This window comes from Bactrocera oleae, chromosome 5, assembly GCF_042242935.1.
Source record: "Bactrocera oleae isolate idBacOlea1 chromosome 5, idBacOlea1, whole genome shotgun sequence".
NCBI lineage: Eukaryota > Metazoa > Arthropoda > Insecta > Diptera > Tephritidae > Bactrocera > Bactrocera oleae.
In genome coordinates, this window is record NC_091539.1 from 43,096,845 (window position 1) to 43,110,167 (window position 13,323).

The window sequence follows — 13,323 nt, forward strand, 5'->3', positions numbered from 1 at the left end:
GGGTTTCATTTTATTTAGTAAGAAACTAAAAAAGGTGGCAACTCTACTGAAAATTATTTTTCAAGTGCCTATGATTTTTTAATAATATATGTACATATTAATATTTTAATTAAATATCAATTTTATTGACTTAATTTCTTAAACAGGTGGCAGCCCATTTTAAATATATTTGCTGTATTTCATCTCTATAGTCTAATCTATCATTAATATTTTAAGTTTAATTTTCATTTATTAAACTGATTTAATAATAAACTAAAAAGGTGGCAACTCTACTGAAACGTATTTTTCAAGTGGCTATAACTTTTTTAAACAACTTCCTTTTGATATATGTACATATTAATATCTTAATTGCCATATCAGTTGTATTGCCTTGCTCACTTAAACAGGTGGCAACCCTCTTTAGAAATATTTGCTTTATTTCAACCCTAAAGTATGTTATACGTATTTTAGGTTGTTTTTATGCTATAATCTTTTGAGTCACATTTCCTAACAGGTGGCAACCTTATAATTTGCATTTTTTTCTTGTTGTTGTAATATGATTTAAAAACAAATTGCAATATTTGAACAATCTAGTCAAGCAGAAGATATCTTACATTTTTCTGTTTGGTACGCTTATTAGAATTTTTTTTTAATTTTTAATTTAAATTTCATATAAGTGGCAACTTTTAAAAGTTCTAGTGCTCTAGACAATTACGTTTCCAGAGCAATGAGCTACACTTTATTAAATAAATCAACTACTTTGTTTGAAAATTATGGACGTTAGACAGGCAAACAGTCACAAAAACCTCCAGTGATGCTGAAAATTCATCGTTAATTAATGTTTATACCTCGAATAGGGTATATTAAGTTTGTCACGAAGTTTGTAACACCCACAGCAAACGTCGGGAACCCAGTAAAGTATATGGTATATATAAATGATCAGCATCAGATAAGCTGAGCGATTTATCCACGTCCGTCTGTCTGTCCGTCTGTATATACGCGATTTATCCACGTCCGTCTGTCTGTCCGTCTGTATATACGCGAACTAGTCCCTCAGTTCTTAGGATATCGACCAGAAATTTTGCACACGCCCTTCCCTCATCCAAGGAACTGCTTTGTCGGAACCGCTGATATCGGAACACTATAGCATATAGCTGCCATACAAATTGAACTATCGGTCTTTGTGTGCGAAACTTTTTTGTTTGATAAGATATCTTCACGAAATTTGGAATAGATTATTACTTAAAGCAACGGTACAACCTCCGGAGAAATTTTTTATATCACACCTTTAAAACATATGTTTAACTGCCATACAAACTGTTCTCTTGTTTTGGTATTTTTCTTACTATTTTCTTTTTTTTGTTTTTATTCCAACCTTTTTGGACCTTAACTTTGATGTTTATAATTCATAATATTTCTGTTACATAATTATAATTTAAAACCACATATCCGGTTTCTTTTAATCAACTCAAATTCAACTTTTGATTTGCTATTTTATCAACACATACAGTTGCGGTCATAATAATAAGAGTGAGCCAAAAATCAAATATCATATATGGTCAAATGAATGAGTATGTGGTTTCCGCTACAAATTTACACAACTCTTTTGAGTAAACAACAAACAAAGAAAGCGCCGTTTGGGTTTAAATTTCTATGGCTTTTCTACTTTTTTACTCTTCCTGGCTTATTTTCGTTTTAAGCCACTCCAAATTTTTAGCAATTTATAATTGAAAATAACAAACAAGCAGTCAAATGAAAATTCCATTTAGTTATTTATTTTTCTATGCCTTCAAGCAGCTAGCTACGAAAAGGTCCGAAAACAAGCGAAAGAACTGCAGAAAGGTCAAGGAAAAATGCCGATATCCATCTATGATGGTATAAACCAACATGGGACTATCAGCTACTGTCCAATTGAATTGAATTACTTCAAAATAATTCCATGTAAAACTTTGCCTCGGTAAACAATTCTGCGCCAGCAACTTCAAGCACGAGTTTTATCAAGCAAACAAAAGCAGAAGGGCAAATAATAATAACAACAACAACAAAGCCACTTCTCTGGCTGCTTATGCCGCGCGGAAAAGTTCTTCACCAACGCATTACCACTTGTCAGCATTAAGCGCATACGATTTATAATCTCTCGAAACTTTTCTTTTTGCTCCAAGATTTATTGAAAATATAATGCGTGATTTTTTGTTAACAATTCATTTTTCATATCCTGCCTACACACACACACACACACGCACATGCCCATAACTACACAAAAGATGCGGCGGAATGAAACAAAAGTGCACACACAAGTAGCGGCAAATACGTGTGTGTGTGTGTATGTGTGTAAAAAACTAGAATTTCGAAAAAAAACATCACACAGCCAGCGAAAAATGTCAGACAACGAGGACGGCGGCGCTGTGAAAAATGGCTAAATGGGGTGGAAAACGACAACAAAATACACGCACACAGTGGCACACACTTGACGCTGGCGGTGACGACGGCGACATAGACGGGTACTCGTTCTCATAAATAAGATTAGTCGCAGTCGCTTGAGCAGACGAAAAAAATTTAATCAGGGGCAAAAACTGCAAGTAACTGTAAGTTCGCGCAATTTCGGTAAGAAATAGATTGCTCGCAGTGGGTGGAGCTGGGTTGCTTACTGGGTTGCTTGCTGGGTTGCTTGCTTGTTTGGCTGACTAAGGCTGAGGCTGAATGGTGTGCTGTTGTGTTGGTTTGACAGTGGCCTTCCAAATATGATAAATAAATTTGTTGGTTATTCAAAATCAGTAAGCGTGACTCGGAAAATATTCGATAAAATAAATTTGTTGATGAATATGCACTACCCACAAATTACAGTCTGTCAGAAAAGTCGCTGTACACATGCATGTATGTATACAAATATTTGTATGTATGTGTAAATATATACATATATATATATATATATGTGGAAATGTTTGTGAGCAGTTTTTATGCAATCATAAATAAGCAAAAACATCCTTAACGCTCCTCATTCGCGGTTTATAGAATCGGTGTAATGCAGCAGTGGCCTTTGTTCTTTGTCCGCAGCTGTTAGATAGTTTTCGTAGCCATTCAATTTCGAAAAGAAGGCGGATGACTTTATTGTAAATTTATTGTATTTAAGCAATTTACTGCCATCTAAGCAAGCGGGTGGCAGGAGACGGGTGGCGACGTTATGCTGATTTATGTTAATTTCCTTCTGAAAATTTGTATTTTTCATACACTGTTCCAAACAAAAAAAAGATTTACTGCCTTCTGTTTTTTAGAGCTTACAGATGACATCAACTGATTTGCTTTAATGGCTAAAAATATAAAGCATTGAAATGCTAATATATATTTTACAAATTTGACAGATCTGATTTTGCTGTGGTGAAAACTTTATATGCATATGCACACTTTGGAGAATGGGGAAAAATATTGATAAAATGTACAAATTGTACAAATATGAAAAAAAAGTCGGTGTTTTAACAAACTAAAGAAACTTTAAGAATGAAATATGAAGACTTAATAAATAAGTATACATATATTTACAAGAACTTCATTCCGATCGTTCAGTTTGTATGGCAGCTATATGCTATAGTGGTCCGATATCGGCGGTTCCGACAACTGAGCAGCTTCTTGCGGAGAAAAGAACGTGTGCAAAGTTTCAGACCAATATCTCAATAACTGAGGGAGTAGAGTGGAAAAGCAAATAACAACATACATCTCATTCTTCGATTCGGCATTTCTCTCTCGTTTTTTCTACGCGCTGCAACAAAGTTAACGAGTTGAATTCGTATAAGAGAGTATTTGGTTACCAAGTTTTGTTTTGCATAGTTTAGAACAGTTTGATTATTGTGAATGGTTCAAATAGCAAATGCAACACAAATTTCATGAATTTTTGAGGGGAAGTGTCTTTCGTGGTCAAATTAGACATTTTTGGAAGTAACTTAAGTTGCCTGTAATGAGTATTGATACTATATAGCAACCAATAACAATTTTTATAAAAATGTAAAACTCTGCAAGATCCAAGCTAAGTATTTCGTATTTTCTAGACGTTAAATATAGAGCTACATACCTAAATAACTTTCTGCTTTTAAAGCGCAAACGACCTATTATCCCTTTTTGTGTAGGAAAGCTTCTAGAAAAAATTGAAAGCTGTGGAAATCAAAATTAAGATGGAAGTTGTTTTGCAATATTTTATTCCTATTATTATAATTTTCAGATTAAGGAGCTTAATTCGTTGACATAATTTTATATTCAGATAAAAATATTTTTTATCATAATAAAAAACTTCCCAAAGCCGCTACATACAATAATAATACGGTAATCTATAATTTTTTAATTTTTATTTTTGACGAAAATACAATTTTTAAGAATTTTAGTCTTAAATTAAAAATTATTTTGTTTTGAATTAACCTCACAATAATACTGCTATTAAAGAGTTTGCGCTCATTAAAATCGGATTTTTACACGATAAATCATACATATATACATATGGACATATTTACAAACATTTAGATACAAATGTTTGTATTTAAATCCATCAGATATTTGCTCGCCGGCTTTTAGACGACATCTATGGTAGAATTCTTCTTGTCGCTTACAAATATAAATTCTTGCAGTTCGCAGAAGCCTAATTTAATATTTATCTTAATGAGAATGAAGGAATGCAGTTTATTTACGAAGTCCTACATAAAAGTAATTACAATGCAACAACAACAAACAACAAAAAAAATCATAGCAAGCATACATGCATGTGGGCACTACAATTGCCAGATGCAACAAAGTCAGAGTTAACGGTTATCCGCCTTAATATATAGCTGCTTAAGCTACTATTGTATTTGCTATAAATCATTGAGAGCGGCCAGCGCCATAGGTGAGAAATTCATTTTAGTATTAGCCAGACATTTATAGTAACACTTAAGAATTCCACTGAATGCTATTTATGTAGGCAAGGTTACTCAATTTATTGTAAAAGTCATTTTTAACAACACTCCAGTGCAGACACAAAGATGCTACAGCAAAATGTGCGTAAGAAGACGCAGCAGCGTAGATCAATGGATGCGCAAGCAAAGGGAGAAGGAAGGCAGAAAAAAAGGTGCTCGTATAATCCAAATGTTTACACACTTCGCCATGTGGCAACTGTCACACACATATGCGCTTACAAGTAAAAACATTGCCACTGTGCGTTCTTTGCTGCCTTTACTACTTTTTACACTTATCAACCTCAAGAAAACTGCTATTTTATGACGTTATTTAGATTATAATAGCAGATAAATCTAAACAGTGGTTCAACTTAATGACCCAAGTGGTTGCCGAGAAAGTCACAAAAGTCTCCTTGTGTGTGTAACAGCAGCTGTTTTGTTTTTCTAACTAACTGTAGGTCATGAAATGCCTTAGAAATATGTGCATATCTCCTGTTTGTAAAATAAAATTAACGACAAGAAAATTAATGCGCACTTTTTCGTTGCTTAAAGAGTTATGGAAACCAAAATGACATTTTTATTTGACTTTATATGAGTAATAATTTTATTTGTGCACTTAAATCATGCTTTAACTCTTTCTTGCAGCGAACACATGTTTATTGCACTAGCATAAAGGTTATGACAGACAGAGCTAAAGAGAGAGAGAGAGAGAGAAGGCTACTGTAGAAAACTGGCTAACTTTTTTGTTGCTTACACTTGATTAATTCTTGAGATGAAACAAAGCAAACTCACACATATAAAGCAGAGAAGTGGCGAAACGAACATGACAGATATATGCATACGAACTTTTGCATGAGTTGCATGCAAATAAAAACTATTTCAGTCTCAAGAGGGATCGTAATATAACTTCATTTCTGCCATTAGGAGTTGCTTTTAAATCTATGGAAACAATTAAAAATTTTAAAACCACTTGGAAAAGCTTGGCTACCTGCTATCTTAAAATATTATATATTTTTTCAAAAAATATAGGTAAAACGGATTTTTACAACAACTTCTTAAATACAAAATCAAAGATTATTGCGATATTAAAATAAATTAATTAAAATCACAAATTAATAAAATTTACACTGTAAAAAACAAGTGAGAAAGCACTACTATCGGGTGCAACTGAACGTTTGACACTCTCTAAAGGATCAAAGCCGGAGAAACAACTTAGCCGAAGTTTGAAGTACTTATATTGAGTATATAGAGGCTAGAAAGTTTTGACCCGATTTTATCCACTTTGGACTCAAATGGCAACCATAGGCGCCAGTCTTTACTCTTGGGGACTTGAACAATTAAGGTCCAATTTTGATCATTTTTAGACTTGAGATGACGTACTTTAAAAGCGCTATTGGTGCAAAGTTTTTCCAGTTATATTCAGTGATGCTTGATTTGTATAGTGAAAAATCATATGGAATTCAAAATTGTGGCGTGGTTGTGGTTCTATTTCGCCAATTTTCACACCGTATGTAGTAATGTCAGGATAATGTCGAGCAGGTCTTGAGCTATGGGTTTTCACTAAAAGATGGACAGTGCCACGCCCACTGTCCAATTTTGATACCGAATCCTATAAAGCTTTTTCTTATTTCTTTGACGCATTTAGTTTTTGAGTGAACGCACTTATAGTAGTTTTTAATACAACTGTTATATAGGGATAGGGCGGTATTATAATCCAATTTCAGCTATTTGCACACCGTCGGTGGGGTGCCAAAAAGAATTATCGTGAGCAATTTTGATTGATTCAGCTTAGGTGGTTTGGGAGATATGTAAATCAAACCTATTAGTGGGCGGTGTTTAAAACACACATTCCTCTCCGTAATATAATTCGCTGTACCAAAATAGAATTATCTAATTGTGAATTGTAGTTATACTTTACAGGTTTTCGATTAATGGTGTTTTGTGGACGTAGAAATGGTTTTAACGCAACCTATATTAATAAAATTTAAATTAAATGCCATAGAAACAATGGATAAGTCCTATTGTTGAGCTATTGACTTACAAGGTCAACAAATAAGCATAATAAAATATACTACTGCAACACGAAAAAAAATGGTATACAGCAAACAAAATTGAACATATATTTTACAGCTTCGATAGTGTTAAATACTTTCAAGGAAATGTTAACTGAGTTGTGTATTCTTTTGACATACGCTTATAAAAAACATATTCTGTTTCTGAATTTTTATTGAGAATGAAAAAAACAATAGTTCGAGTTCTCTTATTACGCTATGAGAACAAGGTATTTTCTAATGAGACAACTGATAGTCACTAAACGAGTTGTGTGACTCATAATATTATATATATACATTGTACCATAAACCACACATAACTTCAAATGATAACACTTGTAGGTACCCATTTGGCTGCACCCCTATTATGAATCTTTCTTTCCCCACTTTACTTTTATGTGCATACTTATTATCTCTTTATGTGGGCCAGAAATAATACAATGACACTGATAATATACAATATATGGAATTACAATGAAGCGCTCGTACTTTTCTCAGCATCAGTGGCTGAGTGGCGCCATGCAGGCGCACACTCATGCGCTTAGAACATTGAAATGCTCTTCTTCATCTGCCACTTGCAAACTTTGTTTTTATTATATGAACCAAAAATATAATAAGGGAATTATTTGCAACTAACTAGCTGATATTGACATTTTAAAGAAAGATAATTTGACCAAAACTTGCAAAAATCATCCCTAGATTTCTAAATATAGTCTATGAATACTTATATATGATTATAATAAATGCGTTTCAGTGCATAAACAATTCTTAGAAGTTAATAATGATGTGTAAAGTAAGAGGGTCAATTATACTTTTTATATGATAAGTGAAGCCAAATTGTGTGATGTTTTTGCGATGATGGCTAGTCATCGATTCGCCTTTTCCCTGCCCGCTATCTTTTCAAAAAATTTTCACATAAAACCAATAACAAGGTTAACGACTTGAATTCGATATAAGAGAATATGCAGATGGCTCATTAAAGTGGTAACGCCGCTTTATTTAATGCTTTTGTTTTACAAACTTTAGACAAGTATTACATGTTAAATAACTCTCAAAAATAACAGTACAAATTTTGTTTTTAAACGAGTATATTCACTTTCAAAATGCGAATTTTGTTGATTTTTGGAAAAGGCATCTTATTTAATAAATAAATAAATGTAATTTATATTTACGGAATTTAATGTACTTTGAAAATCAATAATTCATTTTGAAAAATTTTGGATTCCCTTCATCCCGTAGCCGATTTCCAGGACGACCTCCAAAAAATGGCGATATATATTTGGGACATAAAAAGGTAAGTTTACATAAATTTCGTGTTTTTTACAAAAAAAAAAATAATAAAAAACCAAAAAATTCGGACATTTGAAATTTTCACATCAATTTTGAGGTTATGTGAAAAAGGTGTTGATACAAAAGTTGTAAATCTTTTTATTACCTACGGCTTTGCAATATAACTTTTTTCTATAGGAATTGTAGATTTGCCGGAAGTCGAGATAAAAAATTGTTAACCCTAAAATATTGAACCACGCCCCTTCCCTTCCTCTTTTCGACCTCAGATAGCCCGTAAATTATTTTTCCTTTCATGTTTGTTATTTTATCTTTCGTTTGGGTTTCACCCTACTGAATTCCTAGTGAATTTCTTTCACTTTCTGATCCATATACTCGTATGCAAAACAAAAGAAGTTTTTTTTTTAATTCACAAGTGAATATAATCCTTTAAGACTTCAAATAAAATAGATATTTATTTTTTACAGAAAACGTTAGGTATGGGTGCTGCTAGAAGCAAAGGAGCGTGGAAAGAAGGATTTCTTCACCAGAGTGGACAGATTAGCATAAGGCTGCACTAAAGTATTGTCAATCTGCTTGAACAGCTTATATAGTTTGTTCGATTCACTACCTTCTAACACTAGGCGAACCCGAGATATTTTACTTTATTGCATATAAAGTATACTTGTACATAGGTACTACAAGTCAACAACAAACTAACGAAGCCAGCATTCTTTCGGTGTCTTCGATTAGGCAAAAATTTGCAAGTGGCGAAACGAATAAACAACTGACATCAATCAAATATTCTCTTGTATTGAACTCAACTGGATACATTCCTCGTTGTTACCACATGTAAGTTTTCTGATGGGAAAGGATAGTTGCAGAGCTCAAACGTAAAGAGAAGAGGCGAATCGAAAACGGGTATATATAGTTCCAAATCGAATATATGTATACATATGGTATATACAGAAAATACACTATATATAATATAATATAGTGTGTAAAAGTGACCTTATAGCTCCACGCACTGTTATGGCTATCAGCGATCCCTTTCTCACCATGCTTTTAATATTATATGTCAATGTAATATTTATTATGCATATACATATATATACGATATTAAATTACATATATAACTACATACATACAGATGCAGAAGCATATGCATGAGGATACTCATATTAATAACATTTTAATTGCTTTTTATTCCTACTGACCTGCAAATCCACATTCAACGTATCGCGTCGCGTCGCATACCAAGCAAGTCGTATAAGATGCAGGCAACAACAACAATAAAAACTGTGATAAATAAACGTTGGCAAAAATCGCCTGCTGCAGAGATGGATGACCACTTCAATCCGGTGCGCATAAATTAGATTTTCATTATGAATCGCATCCGCTGGCTAACTGCCTTACTGACTGCTGACCGACTAACAGCCGCGCGGCTGGTAGGTCGACAGATATATACAGTATATATATAGGTATACAAATATTCGCACTTCAACTCTTCAATGGGTCTGCTCGACTTGGTTATAACTTTCAAGTATCTCACTAACGCGCACAAACACACACACGCGATTTCACTGGCGATTTGTAACGCTGTTGCTACAAGTGTGACGGTATGTATGTATGTATAAACGGAATTACGCGTTAGACACTTTACACTTATATGTATGTATGTATGTATAGATAAATATATGTTTGCATACACTCAAGTATGAGTTTCTTTATATAACTATTATTTACACACAGCGGGGCTTCACATACACACACACTTAGATCTCAGCTCGAAGCGCAGTGTTCATGGGGGGTGGCACATCGAACTAACACTAAAGTAAACTATTTTATTTTACTCGTAAGTACTTGTATATTTTATGCCACTATTTATTTTTTCTTTCTCTTCTATTTTCACTACTTCGCCTGCTAGTTGCCTCCTTTATAGTTCGCACTAATTCAACACAATTTCCGTTAAATTAAATATGAAAAAAGTGCAATGGCACCCACTAACGATGACTTTCCTTTTGCCAGCCGCCCGGCTTGGTTTAGCTTCGAGTACTTTATGAAGTCGCCTTGCGCTACGGTTGCGTTCGGTGCGTTTGCGTTTCATGCGCTACATTACGTTCTTAAATGATGGCGCTCATGCCGCAGCTACTACTCGGGCTAGCTGTTTGCACTGGCTCGTTCGCATTTAAGCAAACAGTGGTGACAGTTATTACGACATTATGACCGAAACGAACAGAGCAGCATGAATGAGTTGGATAGAATAACATGCGCGGAGGCGCGGGACGGCAAATACTCAAGAACCTTCCGCGGCGTTGCTGCGCAGCACAAGCGCTAGCACTAGTTTCTGCTACTTATATCAAAAACTGCACACGCGTCTAAAGTACACGTTGATTTGTATGCATGCGCTTAGGTATTTGTAAGGAAAAGTGAACTTGTGTGACGAGTCCTTTGCACTTCAAGTGTCGTGGCGTTGAAATATGGCAAACGCGTTGCGTTTTTGTTACTATTAATTTAAGTTGCTTTACGCGCATTTGCCGCTAAAAAATAAAGGACTTATGTGTTCGCCACCTACACAATACGAAGGTGGACGGCACTTTTCAACTCCAATTCTAACTTCAACTTGCTGCTGTGTGCGCGCTGCCTTTAGCAGCTGCTGGCGGTGCAAGCGCGTGGCGTTAGTGCTGGTGTTTGGTCTCAGCGGCAACCGGAAACATTGAGTAAGAAAAATGTGTTGACGCGCGCCGTTGGTAGCGTTTGCGTAAGCTGAAAATTAGTTTAGTTTTCGCGGCTTCCGGTCTCGCTGTATATGTATACGTGTGTGTTAGTTGCTTGATGTTGGAATTTTTAACGCGACTCCCGACCTCGCGGTGGCCAACGCGCTGACACTTATTGCTGCAAGCCACTAAGCGCTTGCTATGCGCTTGCTATTTGCAGTGCCAACACTGATTTTTTTTGGGAAGTGCTTGGTGCCGCCTGTGGCGCAACGCGTTGTTGTTGATATTGCAAAAGTTTTTCGCTTCGGCTTTTCCTTTACGTTCGCTTGCGCGGCGCAACAGGACCGCAAACCGATACAGTGACGTCGCTGCGCTACGGAAGTAGAAGTAGCGTGTTTGTGCCTCGCGCACGTTTGCTACTTCCGTGATTGAGTTGCTCACTGCGCGCTATATCTTTTACGTACGTCTTGTAGTTGCTATTTTGCTGGCAAACATACAGCGCACGTTCAACTTTGTAGTGGCCGACTTGTCTGTGCTACTTAGTTGACTTTCTTGTTGCGCTTTACCGACCGCTCGCTTGCTTGCTGATAGGATTATTTGCGTGGCTTCGCCTCAATTATTCTGCGTCACCGCAACCAATGCGCTGCTGTGTCAGCCTGCCGCCTGCTAGCCTGCCTGTGTGCGCTGTCAAGTGGCAATTCTTCTGCTCAGCATGGGCGTGCGGCGCTTATTCTATTGAATTTATTTGCCAGCTATATTCAATTTGTACACTTCACAGCATTAGTCAAAGCCGTAGTATAAATTATTAGTTAAACTGTGATAAATTGCGGCACAATTCTTTAGTGCGTTCATTTATTTTATTTTTTTTATTTATGTAGAGATATTTGCGCAAATCCGGCTAGGTCACACACACAGTTATATTTAATTTAAATGTCTTAAAACCACAAAGTTTCAGCACGGCGCTTTGGCAGCTGTCAAAATTATTGCTACATGTTTTAGCGTATTTTTGTGTGCTTACGGCTTGATGCTTTTTTGGCTATGTTAAGCCATGTAAGGCACACTTTGCCACAAATATTTACGTACAACAACAAACACTTGCACAAATGTTTGCTTCATAAAAAAACAGCGTAAAATACCAAACACTTCGCGAATATTTTACTTACAGTAGTTTTATTATTTAAAATTTTTCGTTATTTATTACGCTGTTTTTCGATTACAAATAGCTTTTAACTTAAATAGGTGCGTTATAATATATTGAGCTGTTTATTTTCTTTTTTTCTTAATATTTTTTTTTTATTATTTTAAATTTTAAATTTTTTAAAGTGTTTTTTTCAATTTTTTCGCTTTAGTTTTTATTAACAGCAACGTTTTTATTCACCGTTTAATTTTTATATGTGATTTTTATAGCGCCACAAAATTTTTTCACAATGAAATTTGATATAAACAGTCTTTGTGGCCTGTTTTTGTACATTGGAATTTTTCAGCAATTGTTACTGGTACTCGCGTTTTTATGCTTGCTTTTCCATGACTGCATTCTTTCGGTGTGCGACACACACACACATATACGCGCGTAGTCATCGAAATTTCCACAAAACCGTTGAAACAGCTCACCGTGCTGCTGCTGGCTGCTTTGAGCCGCAAAACGCACGCATACACACACAACAAAATACCAAAAGGCAAACAAACCGGTTTCAATGTATTTTCAAATGTTGTTACTCGCTGGCCAACTAGCAAGCGCACTCACTTTACAACACGCTCGCCACTGCTGCCGTGCAACACTTCTGCCGCTTGCGTCTCCGTTGTCGTCGGCACAGCGTAAATTAAATTCAATGGCAAATGGCGTTCGCTTGCTAGTAATTCAAACGAACCATTAAGTTTATATTATATTTTGGTTTCTACTCGCTATATTTCCAACCACGAATAACTCAACTCAACTCACGACAAAAACTTGTAATTTATCAACTAAAAATCTCTGTTTACCGAAATCAAAAAGTCAACGCTAGGCTTGAGCACGATGTTGCCCGACCATGCCGCCGCACACAAAAACACACGTCCTATTACGAGCGTTGCCAAACTGACACTGACCAGTTGACTGAGCAAACGTGTCTGTGCCTGAACTGACTGAACTAACTGAACTGCCTGAACACAAGAAGACTCCAGCGCGCCGCTGACTCGCTGACTTGCTGCTGCGTCGTCGATTGTCGGCTGTCGCCTGGCGCTGTTGGCGTACGAAATGCAAGTTTTGCGAATTAACCAAACAACCCCACTGCTGCAAACATATTTGCACTGACAAACCAACACACGCACACATACACTGGCGTTGACATACAGGAAGAGTTTCGGAGCATAAAGGAGCACAAACATGCGCAACACCAATAACAGAGAGTAACAACAGTA

General features: G+C 35.7%; 1 protein-coding gene across 2 annotated transcripts in view; it reads right to left on the reverse strand.

Moving 5' to 3' along the window:
• Positions 1-13,075, reverse strand: part of LOC106627937 (putative uncharacterized protein DDB_G0291608) — a 180,952-nt gene extending 167,877 nt beyond the window's left edge. For both annotated transcript variants that reach the window (XM_036366159.2, XM_014248275.3), the window contains exon 1: positions 9,427-13,075. The gene's annotated coding sequence lies outside the window, so the exon portion shown is untranslated. The remainder of the gene's footprint in view (positions 1-9,426) is intronic.
• Between the last annotated feature and the right edge of the window lie 248 nt (positions 13,076-13,323).